This window comes from Mustelus asterias, chromosome 3 (genome assembly GCF_964213995.1).
Source record: "Mustelus asterias chromosome 3, sMusAst1.hap1.1, whole genome shotgun sequence".
NCBI classification, from domain to species: Eukaryota; Metazoa; Chordata; class Chondrichthyes; order Carcharhiniformes; family Triakidae; genus Mustelus; species Mustelus asterias.
The window spans coordinates 32241940-32260098 of NC_135803.1; the positions used below are offsets into that span (position 1 = coordinate 32241940).

The window sequence follows — 18159 nt, forward strand, 5'->3', positions numbered from 1 at the left end:
AAAAAATGCAGCAGTTGTAAATCATTTTTTAAAAATATCTGAATACCAAATAAACAGTCTGTAAACAAAGATTGATCGTTGGTGTGCGTTTTTAAAATAAACTTTGAACATATTTTGGTAGAATAATTTATTTGAGGCAAAATTCTCAGAACACTTAAAACCACCACATTTTCCATCATTGGAATGTTCTAGGATATTAGTAAAGAGCAATATTATCCTATTAGAACATCAAAGAGGCAATTAATGGAAAAGCAAATCCTTTTGTTATTGTGTGGTAGTGATAGTCAAAGGCCAAAAATAAATTGTAATATTTACTTTTCTACCATGGTGTCAGTGTGTCTGGAGTTATTAGGTAACATCCATCGCTATTAGTTAACAATAGAATAGATTTCCCTCTCTGCACCTGGCAATCAGCTTTTCACAGGTTCAGGGACATGGAATGATCATATCAGAACTTGTGTTGAGATTTAGTAGGAGTCTCCAAGAGCTACAGCAGCTGGAGGCACAGGTCAGCATAACCATTGTAATGAGTTTACAGAATCACACAGTGCAGAAGAGGCTGTTTGGCCCATCGAGTCTGAACCGACACATGAGAAATACCTAACCTACCTACCTAATCCTATTTACCAGCACTTGGCCTTGCATGTTATGATGTGCCAAGTGCTCATCCAGGTACTTTTTAAAGGGTGTGAGACAACCAGCCTCCACCACCCCCTCAGGCAGCACATTCCAGACCATCACTACCCTCTGGGTAAAAATGTTTTCCTCACATCCCCCAAAACTCCTGCCCCTCACCTTGAACTTGTGTTCCCTTGTGACTGGCCCTTCAACTAAGGGAAACAACTGCTCCCTATCCACTCTGTCCATGCCCCTCATAATGTTGTACACCTCAATCAGGTCACCCCTCAGTCTTTTCAACTCCAACGAAAATAGCCCAAGCTTATCCAACCTCTCTTCATAACTTAAATGTTCCATCCCAGGCAACATCCTGGTGAATCTCTTCTGCATCTTCAACAGTGCAATCACATCCTTTCAATAATGTGGTGACCAGAACTGCACAGCTGAGGCCTCACCAAAGTTCTATACAACTCCAACATGACTTCCCTGCTTTTGTAATCCATGCCTTAATTGATAAATTAAGGCTTAGAGCCTCGAAAGCTTGTGTGGCTTTTGCTACCAAATAAACCTGTTGGACTTTAACCTGGTGTTGTTAAACTTCTTACTTAATTGATAAAGGCAAGTGTACCATATGCTTTTTTCACCACCCTACTAACCTGCCTTTCTCCCTTCAGAGATCTATGGACAAACATGGCAATGTCCCTTTATTTCTCAGAACTTCCTAATGTCATGCCATTCATTGAATAATTCCTTGTCAAATTATTCCTTTCAAAGTGTACCACCTCACATTTTTCAGGGTTAAATTCTATCTGCCACTTATTTGCCCATCCCGTCTATATCTCCCTGTATCCCAAGACATTCACCATCGCTGTTAACCAGCCGGCCAATCTTTGTGTTATCTCTACACTTGGTAGGAAATGTCCTTACCCTTCCACATCATTTTGAGAGAATTTGCACCCCAGCAGACCGGTAGTTATTCATGGGAAGCTAGTATTAGCTGGCTGACCCCCAGAGCCTTTGATGATTGAAGGGTGAGCCAAGTTAGGGAGGAACATTGATTTGGTATGCCTCAGCACAACCGAAAGCACTTGGAGGAGGGGGGGGGGGGGGGGGGGGGGTGTGGTTATAAGTGCTGATCTCCAACAACAGCTGGAACTCAGAGGTATGTATGGCTTCTGAGGCATACATTTGCATTAAATTAAGATGTAAACTGAATATACAATGGGGCCTGGGGACCTACAGTATGCTATCATTCATTTATTATTCTGTTGGGCCCAGTCATATACAATGTAGTCCCACATGAGTTTGCCCCTCAGAATAACTGCTTTATCACTCAGTTTCTTTAGTCATAATAGTGTGGGATGCAGATTTTGTTGTGGGCACCATTAATGACCCTGTATGATTATTGGTCAACTTGTATAATTCTACGGAGAGGGAATAGCAATCTGCTGTGACAAAATGCTTTACTTCATGACCCAGCCAAGAACTTGACAAACTCATCAACTGAGCAAAATTGAGTTGGACTGAGATCTGACCAAAACTCCTTTGAATGGAAGTTAAGCTTTAGAACCATCATTCTAAAGTCATGTTGTAACTCTCAACGTCGGGTGGCACGGTAGCACAGTGGTTAGCACTGCTGCTTCACAGCTCCAGGGACCTGGGTTCGATTCCTGGCTTGGGTCATTGGCTGTGTGGAGTTTGCACATTCTCCTCGTGCCTGCGTGGGTTTCCTCCGGGTGCTCTGGTTTCCTCCCACAGTCCAAAGATGTGTGGGTTAAGTTGATTGGCCATGCTAAAATTGCCCTTCGTGTCCTGAGATGTGTAGGTTAGAAGGATTAGCGGGTGGATACGGGGGTAGGGCCTGGGTGGGATTGTGGTCAGTGCAGACTCGATGGGCCAAATGGCCTCTTTTTGGACTGTAGGGTTTCTATGATATGATGAAGTGAAAAGATGAATGATTGCTTCAATGTTTGAATTTTTCCTGATTGCTGTTTTATTTAGGGTTTTGTATTTTAGTTTTCTGTAGAAATTTTGCCAAATGAGAAAAAAATTAATTCTAGGAAATTAAAATACTCAAAGAAGTGAGAAAATCCAATCATCTAAAACGTGAAACAAAAGTACCAAATTGAAGCAAATTAGATGTTGTTGTTTATCATAATCTTGCTCCTTCCATCTTTCACTTTCTCCCTCATTCTGTTCTTATGGGAAGGTAAATTCTATAAAGAATTAAAAACAGATAGCTTCTAAATAGAGGAGAAAGAAATATGCTTGGGATACCATTTCTGTTTGCTGTCTTATTTAAATATAGTCATATGTAATGGGTGGCACGGTGGCACAGTGATTAGCGCTGCTACCTCACAGCGCCAAGGACCCCGGTTCGATCCCAACCTCGGGTGACTGTGTGGAGTTTGCACATGTTCCCCGTGTGTGTGTGGGTTTCCTCCGGGTGCTCCGGTTTCTCCCCATAGTCCAAGAAGTGCAGGTTAGGTTAATTGACCATGCTAAATTGCCCCTTAGTGTCCTATAATGTGTAGGTTAGGGGAATTAGCAGGATTAATGTGTGGAGTTACAGGGATAGTGGGAGAGGGGGCCTGGGTAAGATGCTCTGTCGGACAGTTGGTGCAGACTCGAAGGGCCGAATGGTCTCCTTCTGCGCTGTAGGGATTCAATAATTCTATAATTTCTTTGCTTTAAGCATCCGATGAAAATGCTAAGGAAACTATCGTGACGATCGATTGTAAAATACCATTAGTCAGAAAGATAAGTCTGCAAAGTGTTAAATACCAGTTCTTTTATTCTCAATATTGAAAGTTAATATGCTTAGTGTTCTGCATGCAGTTTAAGCACAATATTTAGACTTTATTTTGTTTTTTTATCAGCCAAAACTTGAATGAATGAATTTTAACAACAGTGATTGAACCCATCCAGTGGCAATTTGTTTTTTGTTCTTCATTTCTTGCCAGACTAACAAGCTAGCATTTAACCAATATAATGTTAGCCCTAGCAACTGTATGAAGCATGAGTTTTATTTTAAGGTAAGGGTTAAAAAGAATATTTGATGAAGGCAATTTGTAATAAACCTCTTTAATCAAAACATTCAGTTTTATTGCAACTTTCACTAGGTTGTATGTGAATGGAATGGGATGTTTAGTTCTTACCATTTCCTTATCAACTTTGCTCAATGCAACGCTTCTTCATTTTAGTTGATCGGAAGTTTTTTGTCGACTAAGGATTCTGCTATAATTGTATAAGTAGCATCCACACAGTTAAATGGTTCGGCTGCTATACAGGTATGAAGCAACCAGAAATGACTGTCAAAAGGTTGTTGGTTTTGTTTCTGGCAACCAACACATTTTCAGCTCTTGTTCCTAACACTCGTGTACTCATGCTGAGTTGTTTTTTTTTCCCTTCATTCCCTTTGGGAGCTTGAACATTTACAATAATTGACTTGTAATTAGAGTGTATTTGTGATCTGCTCCACAGCTAATTGTGCATCGAGGAAAAAACTGACACTGGTGAAGCCAGCTTGACCCCTGACTTCTGACAGAGCTGCATGGTAAACAATCTGCCAGTGTATTGCCCAGGTGGATTCAGAGCGGCAGGTTAATCTCAGCTTTCAGCGAAGAGGAACAAAACTTCTTGATGAAGGGACAGATGTGTTTAATTGAGTAATTTTACTGCATTCAGACATGTACTCGGAAACCAAAAGTACAAGAGAAACTCATCAGCAGCTATAGTTCATTGGAGTAATGAAACCAAACACCTGCAAGTGTGGGGAAGCTTGCTTTTTTATGTCCTGTGACTGCGATGCATTTCATTCTGCTTTCTTCACCACACAGAAAAGGTATTCTTAAAGGAGAAACACATGACTTTCTTAACAAATGCTAAATGGTTAATATCCCATTGTTCCATTTTTAAAAGACGCAGCGTGGCAGCGTTTGTACCAAAATGATGCATATACAAGAGGGAAGAACGGAAAATTGAATTCATTGCGGTACAAGTCCAACCTCTGACAAATCCTGAAACCAGAATATATTAACCAAGTTTCAACCATTGCAGTTTGGTAGCTGAGTCTGTTGCCGCACTTCTTTATATCTGCTCTGGTTTGTTGCGACACACGTTTGTTCCTCAAAAAACATCCTTCCTGAGCGTGAAAATAAAATGGGCTTCTAAATTGTATCGCTACCAAAGGAACAGCTACATTATACGTTATAACCATTTGTAAGTTTTCAGAATGTCCAGCAATGGCTTAATAAAGTAAGATTGGCAGTTCAGAATGTTAATTCAGAAAAATGGATGTCAATTGTATTTTAATTATCATAACTTAAGCTAAAATTCTTCAGATAAATTGCAGATACATACAAGTGGATTCTTATGCACAACCTTAAAGGGCATTGTCCTTTTATACAACATCCCATTTGAACAGTTCAGTGGAGTCAACTTAAAGTTGCTTCAAGCCTTGCTTTGCATTGCCATCAGGAACTTTCACCTGCGCTTTGGTATACATGGTCCTTCACATCATGGACTCTGGGTAGGGTCACATTGAGGACTGTGGTTTTTGCTGTGGATAAGCAAAGCAGAAATTCCTCCTTGTTCAGCTATTCACATGTGACAGGATCGACATTGTCCAACCTGACAAAATCACAAGGATAAAGATCGTTTAGCAGTTTTATTCATCATAACCTTGCATGAGTAACATGATCTTTCCTCACTTCCACTGTGACTCCAGATTAGTCTCATGTTCTTCTCAAGCCTTTGGTAATGGTGTCTCATTGTTGCTCTCCTACTGGGAAAGCTCTTTAAAATATTTTTCCTTGCTTCAGAATCTAGAAATAGAAATAAAATAAAGGCTAGATGCTAATCTGGCATCACATATTATGCGCCATGTCATGGGGTTTCCAGCAGCCAAATTAATTTAAACATCTGAATCACACTTTAATACCAGAGGTAAATATCAGTGTGCAGCATTATAATTGACCTTCCCACAAACAAAGCCAGAACTCTGATCTTTAAGCTGACCTGACTGGCATGAGCATTCATTTCATGATTGTGAGACAATTATACCTTATAGCCTGGAACGAAGAGGCAACCTACATTTTAGCAGCAGAATACTACATCACGTTATGTTTTGTATATTGTTCCTGCCCTTCAAATGCAGCATATCATCTGTCTTAGAATAAGCAGCACCGTAATTTGTAAAGTTCTATATTCATATTACTCCAATGCGAAAAATTATAATAAAAGTCTCAACATTTTCCTGCTTACCTGCAGAGGTCACATTTCACCAGCCTCCCATCCATTGACTCTGTCTACACTTCCCGCTGCCTCGGCAAAGCAGCCGGCATGATTAAGGACCCCACATTCTTTCTTCCACCTTCTCCCTTCCGGAAAAAGATACAAAAGTCTGAGGTCACGCAACAACTGACTCAAGAACAGCTTCTTCCCTGCCGCTGTCAGACTTTTGAATGGACTTACCTTGCATTAAGTTGATCTTTCTCTACATCCTAGCTATGACTGTAACACGACATTCTGCACTCTCTCATTTCCTTCTCTATGAACGGTATATTTTGTCTGTATAGCGTGCAAGAAACAATACTTTTCACTGTATGTTAATACACGTGACAATAATAAATCAAATCAAATCAAATCAAAATCATGTTAAATGTGACACAATGTTATGCATCTTCTGCTAACAGGATGCTGCCATCAGTCTCAAATGATGTTCTGCCTACTACACAATTGGGCAATGTTGTATATCAATTCCAATGCCGGTATGATGCCAGGTACATAGACTGTGAGTGGGATTTTCTGGCCGCGTTTGCCCCAAGACCAAAAAATCCTGCCCGAGGTCAACGGACCTCTGCATGGTTTGCCCCCGCCCCGCTACGATTCCCGTGGCAGGCAGGACGGGTAAATTCCACCTTGTATGTCAGTGATTGGCTGATTGAATCAAACAGTCTATTCCCTTGGTTGTTCATAATAAGCAGAAAACAGACTGTATTCATCTGCTCACGCTTGCAAAACCCAAAACCAAATATCTACTATTAGATACTCAGAAAATTACTATTACCGTGATTGGGCAACATTTGCTGAACAGCTATTGAGTAGCTACACTAACAACCAATTTAAGATAATCAGTTGAACTTGTAACGTGGCTCATTTACACTTGCTCAACGTGGCATCCACTTATACACAGGGCCTTGTTCTCTGAATACAAAAGGAATATGTTCAGGATATGCATCTTTATTGAGTTGCTGGGGAGCTTGGGGAGCCTATACTTCCCCCTTGTTTTCTCCATGGCAACGCCTCAGCCAATTACAATCAACTTGTCAACCAATCAGTGTCCTTTTCTCCAATCGTATAAATTGTGATTGTTTGAAATGCGGCACTGTGATTCCTGATGAGGGCAAGAGGTAAACCTTCAGTAACATGCCTCTCACTTCAGCAATGTTCAAAATGTTATGTGTTAAAACAACAGCTGCTGTTTTGCATATTGAGAGTTAATATTAAAACAAGACATATCAGTTTGCAAGTAGGTGCATGCTCTGGTTATTTCTGTCTTTGTGGAACAGCCTAAACATTTCAATCTTAGTTGTGGTGGTCAGCATCTATGTCAGTATTGATAAATAAAGAAGATGCACAAATAATTTCACATTTTAAAACCCTTGCTGCTTCTTCCGGGAGTTCTTCCAACCCTTACCACACCCTCTGTTTTTCATTCATGTCTGCACTTTATTTGACCTGATACACAAGCCTCCCATTGGCAGTCCAATTACACACCCCTGGAAGCTGCCCCTTGCAAACCCACACCTCCCTCTCCCAATGAACCCATTGTCTTCCTGTACACTTGGCAGGCTCTTCGCCCATCAGCCTCTGTCTTCTTATTTGCCAGGTCTCTCATTCACATATCTGTTCTGGTAGCCTGCCTGTCCAGCCTTCTTATTACTTGGTGGAACATTTCATTAAAGAGTATGTGAAATTGGCTTGCATGATCATCGGCCCATTGCCCTCCTGCCCTTTGTTGCTGGGATACACAATGCCAACTGCCTTGCAATTTCTCTGAGCAACAGTTGTTCTCTAAACCCCTCCCAAGCAGCAGGATTTCTTTTGTTGCAGTGTGTCTCTCCCCATTGAACAGCATTTTGGCAAGGCACTCCCCACCACCCCCTGCCATCCTCCACCACTCACTCAGCGCCATTCTCTATCCCTTCCCCAATGAGTAGTATTTCGATCAGCTTTTTTCACCCCCTAGCTCTCACTTTAGTAGCTATTCACTTTCCCGATGACTTGATCTTTCCTACTTTTGGATCTTCGCATCGCTTCTCTCTCAGCAGCATTTTAGTCCCTGTTTGGAATAAGCCTGCACTACCCAAACTGCTCCCACCGCAACCTGCATTGAACAGGGGATTTGTAGTCAGCCCACTCTAACCTCACTCCCTTTCCACTGAGAAGAAAAATGTCAGTGCGAGCAAAATTAAAGTCAAGGTGATTGAAGATCAGGTGATAACATGGATACAAAATTAGCTCAGGGTCCTAAGATCATAAGAAATAGGGGAATAGACCATTTAGTCCATCAAGCCTGCCCCACCATTTGATACGATCATGGCTGGTTTGTTTGTGGTCTCAGCTCCACTTTCTTGCCTAACTCCATAACCTTTGACTTCCTTGTTGATTAAAAATCTATCTACCTCAAGCTTGAATATATTCAATGACTCAACCTCCACTGTTCTCTGGAGAAGAGGATTCCAAAAACCAATGAACATTTGAGAGAAGAAATTCCTCCTCATCTCTGTCTTAATTGGGAGGCCCCATATTTTTAAACTCTGCCCCTAGTTCTAGTTTCCCCATGAGAGGAAGCATCCTCCCAGCATCTACTCTGTCAAGTCTCCTCAAAATCTTATGTTTCAATAAGATCACCACTCATTTTTCTAAACTCCAACGAGTAGAGGCCTAACTTCCACAACCTTTTTCATAAGACAACTCCTTCATCCCAGGAATCAATCTAATGAGTCTTATCAGAACTGCTTCCAAGCAAGTACATCCCTCCTAAATAAGGAGACCAAAACTGTACACAGTACAGCAGATGCAATCTCACAAATGCCCTGTACAGACTGTGGCAAGGCTTCCCTACTCTTTTACTCCATCCCACAAGCAGTAAAAATCATCTTTCCATTCAAACCTGCATACCAACTTTTGATGATTCGCATAAAAGGTTCAGGTTCCTGTGTACAGAAGCATTATTCAGTTTCTCTCCATTTAAATAATATTCTGGCTTTCTATTCTTCCTGCCAAAATGGACAAACCCATATTTTCCAACATTATACTCCACCTGCCAAATTTTTGCCCACTCATTTAACCTATCCATATCCCTTTGTAAACTCTTTGCATCCTCCTCATAGCTTGCACCTTGCCCAACTTCGTAGCATCAGCAAATTTGGCTAGAAAACAGACCATCCTTTCATACAGTCAATAATATAGGTCAAAAATAGTTGAGACCCCAGCACTGATCCCTGCTGCACTCCACTCATCACACTTCCCCAACCTGAAAATGCCCCATTATCCCGATTCTGTTTCTTGTTAGCCAATCAATCCTCTGTCAATGTTAGTATATCACCTCAACTCAATGAGCTCTTATCTTGAGCAAGAGCCTTTCATGTGGTACTTTATTGAATGCCTTTTGGAAAGCCAAATATATTACATCTACTGGTTCCCCTTTATCCACTCTGCTTGTTATATCCTCAAAGAACTCTAAACATTTGTCAAACATGATTTTCCTTTCACAAAAACCTGTTAACTCTGCCTGAGCATTTGATTTTCCAAATGTCCTGCTGCTACTGCCCTAATAATGAATTCTAGCATTTTCCCAATGACAGACTAACTGGCTTGTAGCTTCCTGCTCTCTGCTTTCCTCCTTTCTGAACAGAGGTGTTACATTTGTGGTTTTCTAATAAGCTGGGATCTTTCCAGAATCAGGGGAATTTTGAAAGTGACAGCCAATACATCCACTACCTTTAAAGCCACTTCTTTTAAGACCTATGATGCAGGCCAATGGGCCCAGGGGACTTGTCGACATTTTGTACCCTTAGTATCCAATACTTTTTCTCTCATGATATGGATAGCTTTAGATTCTTCATTCCTTTACTCTTGACTTTCCACTACTCTTGGGATGCTTTTGGTATCTTCTATTGACAACAGACACATAATGCTTGTTCAAAGTCTCTGCCATTTCCTTCTTGCCCATTATTAATTCCCCAATCTCACCCTCTAAGGGACCAATGCTGACTCTAGCTTCTCTTTCCTTCTTTATATACTTGTAAAACCATTTACCATTTTTTAAATACTTATTGTCAGCTTTCTCTCATGCTCCAAAATCTCTTTATTATTTTATTTATTATCCTTTGCTGGTTTCTAAAGTTTTCCCAATCCTCTGGGTTACCTCTAATCATTGCAGTATTATAATCTATGTTATTTCAATTTTATACCATCCTTCATTAGCCATGGATGGTGTATCTTTCTTATAGCACCTTTCTCTTTTCTTAGTGGAATACATCTTTGTTGAGCGTTATGAAATAACTCCTGAAATGTCTGACACTATTTATCATAATTCACTTTCCCAGTCCACTTTAGCCAACTCTGCCTTCATACCCTTGTAATTGCCTTTATTTAAATTTAAGACACTAGTTTTAGACCCAAAGTTTTCACCTTCAAAATTCAAATTATGTTATGATAGCTCTTACCCAGATAATCCTTTACTTTGAGGTAATTAATTAATCCTGTTTCATTACACACTATGTGGAGATGCCGGCGTTGGACTGGGGTAAACACAGTAAGGAGTCTAACAACACCAGGTTAAAGTCCAACAGGTTTATTTGCTAGCAAACGCCACTAGCTTTCGGAGCGCTGCTCCTTCGTCAGGTGAGTGGGAGATCTGCTCATAAACAGCAAACAGGGCATATAAAGACACAAACTCAATTTACAGAATAATGAATAATGATTGGAATGCGAGTCTTTACAGCTAATCAAGTCTTAAAGTTACAGACAATGTGAGTGGAGAGAGCATTAGCACAGGTTAATTTGGAAAATTAGAAATTTGGAAAACCTGTGCTAATGCTCTCTCCACTCACATTGTCTGTAACTTTAAGACTTGATTAGCTGTAAAGACTCGCATTCCAATCATTATTCATTATTCGGTAAATTGAGTTTGTGTCTTTACATGCCCTGTTTGCTGTTTATGAGCAGATCTCCCACTCACCTGACGAAGGAGCAGTGCTCCGAAAGCTAGTGGCGTTTGCTACCAAATAAACCTGTTGGACTTTAACCTGGTGTTGTTCGACTCCTTACTGTCATTACACACTGCCAGGTGTTACAAAGACCAATTTACCTTCTCATTGAGAGCAGAAATCGATAAATCAAATCCTGACAGACCTTGGAGTTTCCGTGCATGTGTGGACTGGGAGTGGCCCGTGCGTGCCCAGTTCAGCATTTTAAGTTCTTTGGGCTGAGGATAGGCCCAGCATCGCCTGTGGAAAAAGGGAAAACCTGTCACCAAGAGTGGAGCGCTATTGCAGACAAGTGATCCAGGCAGGGGACAGAGAGAGGGGACAGGAAGAGTTCACGAAGAGAGAGGGGACAGGGAGAAGTTTAAAGAGAGGGTTCCAGACAGCAGACAGAGACAGGGTACAGTTAGAGGCACCAGCTAATTTAAGAAGAAAGAGAAGGGAAAGAGGCTCCAAGCAGGAAAGGGGTTGGCAGAGTTTAAGTGGCAAAGGATTTGGAGAAGCCCTGGTGATTGAAATGGGATCAGGATGAGCCCTAAAGATCTAAATAGGTAACAGGAAGTCATCATGATCTGGAATATCTGGAAAGTTTGCAGATGATACAAAACTCAAAAGTGTAATAAAAATGAGAGGTATAGTAACAGACATCAGGAGGACATAGACAAACTAGTGAAATGGGCAGACATGGCAGATACAATTTTAACATGTTTCATTGTTACGTTTTTGATAGGAAAAATGAGCAAAGGCAATATATGAATGGTGCAATTTTGAAGTGGGTGCAGAAACAACCTTGGATGCGTATGGGCACTGGTAGCAGGATTAGTGGGGAGGGCTGTTGAGAAAACATATGGAAGTTTTGCCTTTATTCATAAAGTTTTAAAATAAAGGAAGTTATCCTCAACCTTTATAAAACACTGGTTAGGCCTCAGCTGGAGTCTTCTGTTCAATTCTTAGGAAGGGTGTCAAGATCTTAGAGGGGGTGCAGAAGACATTACCAGGATGCGCCAGGGATGAAGGATTTCAGTTATGTGGAATGACTGGTGAAGCAATGGTTCTTTTCCTTAGAGCAGAGAATGGGGTTTGATAGAGTAAATAAAGAAGAATCTGTTTCCAGTGGCAGCAGGGTTGGTAACCAATACATACATTTAAGTGACCATAGAACCAGAGGCAACACGATAAAGCATTTTTCCACAGTGAGTCATTGTGACCTGAAATTTCTGGAAAGGTGGAGGGAACAGATCCAACAGTAACGTTCAAAATATTATTGGATGATTGCTTAAAGGGAAACAAAATACAGGACTCTGGAGAAGGAACAAGGAAGTGGGACTGACTGGATTACTCTTTCAAAGAGTTGGCACAGAAACGATGGGCCGAACAGCCTCCTTCCACGATCTATCATTCTATGATTCAATACGAAGACTGTGAATTTCAATTTTTTGCACAAAGACATCAAAACAGCATGAACTTTTGAACCTGATCTGGGGAAACTTTGAGAGGCAAAATAGTAATTATATTCAACGGATTGTTTATTTATGCAACTCTAGCAGCTATTTTAACCATTGTATTTGATGGGAACAAGTTTACTTCTTTATTACCCAGCCTACGGTGGCAAATACAATTTATTGTCCAGAATCCAGTTACACAACATTTCACCCCAGTACTTCCTGCTTGCAACAGCATACCTCTGACTCACCACGAGAAAGACTGTGGGAGACTTGCTCAAAACGCCTTACATGATAATTACATTTACAACACAGCAGCGGTTAAGTAGGTAAGGATGGCAACCTTTCTGCATCTCTGGGGATGTAGAACTTCCTTAGCACGGTACTGGCGTGTCAGTCTAGATAATGAACTCAAACATTGGACTGAGGCTATTCTCTGACCCAGTGATGTGAGGTAACCCAAAACACAGCGTGCGTTCGTATTGTGCCTTTACATGTAGAAAAATGATGAATACGTTTTACTGAAAATAAATGGACTCTAAAAAAAGAATGATAGATTAGGAAAGCTGACAAAAGTTTGGTCATAACAGTGAGACTTAAGGAGGATTATAAAAAAGAAAGGCAGGTGTATAAGTTTAGGGAGGAAATTTTGACAACTGAGGGTATGGTTACCAATGGCAATGCAAGAATTATGGGGTGGAGTGAGTGCTGAAGGGGTTCTGGTTGGTGACAGGAGTGGAAAGTACAGAGAGGCCAGGGTTAAATGAGTGAATTTGGGGTTGGAGGACGGAAGAGCAACGTAAGACAGGTGAAGGCTTCGAGATAGCAAAGACTGAGGCCCTGAAGGGATTTAAAGACAAAGGACATTATGTTAATCTTGAGATATTAGAGGATAGGGAGCCAATGAAGACCAGAGAAAGTAGGAATGATGTGTGAGCGAAATTTAGGGGTGAATTTTATGCAGGATGGTTTACCAGTCCCCCCAGCTAATAAATCCATCTGCACTGGGCTGAAAATACCCAGTGGGAAGCCTAAAGAATTGGACTACCATCCCTAATGGAAAGGATGTCCTGCCCTGGAGAGCTGGTGACCCATCTGATTGGCTGGCAGCTCAGTAGTCCCAGATGTTCCAGGGTCAAGTAGTGGCCACTGCTGGGACTACAAGCAGTCCCTGAAGATAACATGCCCCGTTAACTGGAACTCAGGTACGTCCAGGGACTTTGGACAGGTTGTCTGACGGACTCCAGTGTGGTGTGAGGGAGGGGTGGAGTTCAGTTTTTAGAGGCTGTGGGGGGAGGATAAAGGAGGATCCTCCTTAAGTCCTATCGCTATGCCTAAACTTTTGGTCACCTTCCTAATGATTTTGGGAGGGGAGCTCTGATAGGAACCTGTGAAAGGAGGTACCCCACACCCTCGCTTCCTGTCCGCTGGCAACTTGTGCAGTGAAAGCAGTGGAATACTAGGTAGCAGTCCAGTGATTATGTGGAGAAAATGAATATTCCCTTTATTGAACATTCTATTCAATATTGAACATTCTATTCAATGTGAAGGGTATGTAATATTCAGTATATCAGGAAGAGGACCATACTGAAGGTAGATAAATATTTATATGAAATGCTTTGCTCCCAAATGAAGCATTTACTGTTTTCACACTGCGATAATTTTGAGCAGTTTACTGATATGCTTAATACAATAAGGTAAAATACATTTTAAAAATGTTATTGCAATCATTACAAATAAACAAATTAAAATGCAAAAATTCGGTTCTTCTAAAATTTATCAATGTATAAATATTTTCTTACTATACACATGTTGGTGTAGTTATTTTGCATTAAAAAATATTTACAGAATGGTTTGCCTAACTGTGCATAATCTTTTCAGAATCTGTGTGGCCACGGACTATGATGGTGTTGGTGGAAGGAGATGTTCGCTGATGATTGCAGAATGTTCCATACCATTCGTGACTCCTCAGATACACAAGCAGCCCATGTCCAAATGCAACAAGACCAGGACAATATCCAGGCTTGGGCTGACAAGTGCCAGGCAATAACCATCTCCAACAAGAGAGGGTCTAACCACCACCCTTTGACATTCAATGGCATTACCATCCCTAAATCCCCCACTATCAACATTCTGGGGGTTACCATTGACCTAAAACTCAACTGGACTAGCCATTTCAATACTGTGGCTATCAGAGCAGGTCAAAGGTTTGGAATCCTGTGGTAGTTAACTCACTTCCTGACTCCCCAAAGCCTATCCACCATCTACAAAGAACAAGCCAGGAGTATAATGGAATACTCTCCACTTGCCATGATGAGTGCAGCTCCAACAACATTCAAGAAGCTTGACACCATCCAGGACAAAGCAGCTCACTCGATTACTACCCCTTTCACAAACATTCAATCCTTCTACCACAAATGAACAGTGGCAGCTGTGTGTACTATCTACAAGATGCACTGCAGGAACTTGCCAAAATTCCTTAGGAACTCACCAACGCTCCTTAGGCAGAACCTTTCAACTCATGATCACTACCATTTGAAGTACAAGAGCAGCAGATGCATGGGAACACCACCACCAGGAGGTTCCCTTCCAAGTCACTCACCATCCTAACTTGGAAATATATCTTTGTTCCTTCATTGTTGCTGGGGCCAAATCCAGGATTTCCCTCCCTAACAGAATTGTGGGTGCACCTATGCCTCTGGGACTGCAGTGGTTCAAGAAGGCAGTTCACCAACACCTTCTCAAGGGCAACTAGGGATGGGTAATAAATGTTGATATGACTGGTGATGTTCACATCCCGCAAATTAATTTAAAAAAATTTAGGTCTCTATTTGTTTACAACTGGGAGCAGTAGATAATGCCCTGTTAATGTCTGAATGTCATCGACCTGTCCTTCTATAGGAATGTGCGATGGATTTAGCGAGGGCATATTGGTGACGTGGGTATCCACAAAGGGGTTCCCGAGTGCTTGGGATGTCAACAACATTTTTTCTAAATTTCTAATTTTTTTGACATTGCCACTTATTGTGGCGATAACTCCCTTTGTCTTGCTATCTATTTCACCCTGATGTATCTTGTTTCTCTCACAGTCTAGCTAATGTTTATGATTTTCCATTTGATTTGCTTTGCTGTACTTGCAAAAGGATCCACATGGCAGCTCTCACCCACTCTACTTACTTCATAAATTCATGTATCAGTTAGTGAGTGGTCAAAGTGTGGCTGGAATTTTGCCGCCTCACCCGCCTCAGAACAAGGGCGGGCGAGGCTCGCAGAACGGCATTCTCCATTGGCCTCGGGCAGGATCTTACGAGCCTCAGGCGGGCAAGGCGATAAAATTCCGGCATGTGTTTTGACTAACGCTTTTCAATGGGCAACAACTTTACTCTTACGCTTATAAACAATTGAAGAAAAAAATGACATCCCTTGCAGTCTGAACAGATAATTCCTGAACGTATATAAAATGAAAATATTGAACGGAAATTAAACATGAAGTGGGATGATAACTATTCCGATAGGATTATTCTTGTTGGCTTAACAGAGGTACTGAGCACTCTAGCAGTTTATAATTTAGAGTTAAAGGTAAGAAAAAAGTAAGCACAAAGCAGAAAAGGTCAATGTCACCTGCTTTACATAGGCAAGCCAAATTTATCGTGCAAAAATGGGCACAAGGGCCAAATTATTCCCCAATCTTTCCTCTGTGATGTTGAGTCCCAGCTAATATTCCACTGAAGTGAATTACTGTTGTAGCTTGATCACATCTGTGTCATTCGACAGTTATGAAATTCATGACAACTTTTGTGAACCTTCAAGTAAGAAGGATTAAGTCAGTGACCTGAACAAGTGCAGTTTGGTGAACCGCTTAATATTTAATAAGTCTCTTCTCAGTCTGGCAATTGCTGAACTTTTCAATATAATTGGACTCCACGGATTAGTATACAGGGCTGAAAAGGATGCTGATACGTGTTCAACAAAGCGAGAGCCATCTCTGGCAGGTGTACTGCACACTGTAACATGCTGTAACAAAATGTCTCTCTTCCAACTGTCACACAGGCTTTCCAATTGGCTGGGCTACAACTCCTCAAAATTGGAATTTGCCCTCAAAATTGTGGAGACTTTTTTTTTTGCAAGCTTTGCAGATCCCCCTCTGGTTTCAGTAGTAAAGTCTCTAGATCATGCAAAGTAGAAGGTTCCAAATTAGCTTCCCAAAACATTTATCAATTTCACTTCCAACCTCCAGCCCTCTATCACTTTCACATGGTCCATCTCCGACACTTCTCTTCCTTGACATCTCTGTCTCCATTTCTAGTGATAGATTGTCCATAGTATCCATTGTAAGCCCACAGACTCCAAACATCTACCTCAACTACAGCCCTTCACATCCCATGTCCTGTGAGCACTCCCTCCCATTCTCTAATCTCCTTCACGTTTGTCACATCTGTTCTGATAATACCATTTTTCAAAACCGTGCTGCTGATATGTCTTCTTTTCTCCTTAATCGTAGTTTCCCACTCACTGTGGTGGACAGGGCTCTCAACCATGTCTGACCCATCTCCCGCACCGCTGCTCTCACCCATTCCCCTCCCTCCCATAGCCAGGAAAGAGTCCCTCGTCCTCACTTTTCACCCCAGCAGCTTCCTCACTCAAAAGATCATCCTCTGCTATTTCCAGCATGATGCCACCACTAAACACATCTTCCCCTCATCTCTCTCCCCCCCTTCCCCCACACATTCAGCAGGGAGCAGGGACTGTGCCCCCGTCCCCAGGATACCTTGGTCCACTCCTCCATCATTCCCAACACCCCACTCCCTTTCCATGGCACCTTCCCGTGCAATTGCGGAGGGTGCAACACCTGCCCCTTTACCTCCTCACTGCTCACCGCCCAAGGGTACAAATACTGTTTTCAGGTGAAGCAGTGCTTCACATAGAGTCATAGAGTCATAGAGGTTTACAGCATGGAAACAGGCCCTTCAGCCCAACTTGTCCATGCCGCCCCTTTTTTAACCCCTAAGCTAGTCCCAATTGCCCGCGTCTGGCCCATATCCCTCGATACCCATCTTACCCATGTAACTGTCTAAACATTTTTTAAAAGACAAAATTGTATCCGCCTCTACTACTACCTCTGGCAGCTTGTTCCAGACACTCACCATCCTCTGTGTGAAAAAATTGCCCCTCTGAACTCTTTTGTATCTCTTCCCTCTCACCTTAAACCTATGCCCTCTAGTTTTAGAATCCCCTACCTTTGGGAGAAGATATTGACCATCTAGCTGATCTATGCCCCTCATTATTTTATAGACCGCTATAAGATCACCCTTCAGCCTTCTACGCTCCAGAGAAAAAAGTCCCCTCTCCTTAAAACCCAAACCTTCAAGTCCTGGTAGATCATGCACCTACCTTCTTTAATCTGGTCTATTGCATTCATTGCTCCCAATGCAGTCCATTTTACACTGGAGAGACTGAACATAGATTGGGTGACTGCTTTGCAGAGTATCTTCAGTCCATCTGCAAGCATGACCCAGACCTTCCTGTTGCTTGCCATTTCAACACACCATCCTGTTCTCATGTCCACATGTCCGTCCTTGGCCTGTTGCAATGTTCCAGTGAAGCCCTGGAGGAACAGGACCTCATCTTCCGATTATGCACTTTACAGCCTTCCAGACTTAACTTCAGACTGTAACCTCTCCACTCCACCTTCAACCCATTTCTATCATTAAAAAAAAATTCTTCCACTGATTCATTTTCCCATTCCCCTTTGTTTATCCCGCTTTCCAATTTTTCCCCTTACTATTGTCTCCCCACCCCACGAAGGCCAATTGTTCCCTGTT

At 41.8% G+C, this 18159-nt stretch overlaps 1 long non-coding RNA gene across 1 annotated transcript in view; it reads right to left on the reverse strand.

Moving 5' to 3' along the window:
• Positions 1-5307: 5307 nt before the first annotated feature.
• LOC144483387 (uncharacterized) overlaps positions 5308-18159 on the reverse strand; it is a 32530-nt gene continuing 19678 nt past the window's right edge. Inside the window, exons 2-4 of the long non-coding RNA XR_013495994.1 lie at positions 11000-11138; positions 5884-5999; positions 5308-5444 (exon numbers count right to left, since the gene is read on the reverse strand). This is a non-coding gene — a long non-coding RNA (uncharacterized LOC144483387). The remainder of the gene's footprint in view (positions 5445-5883; positions 6000-10999; positions 11139-18159) is intronic.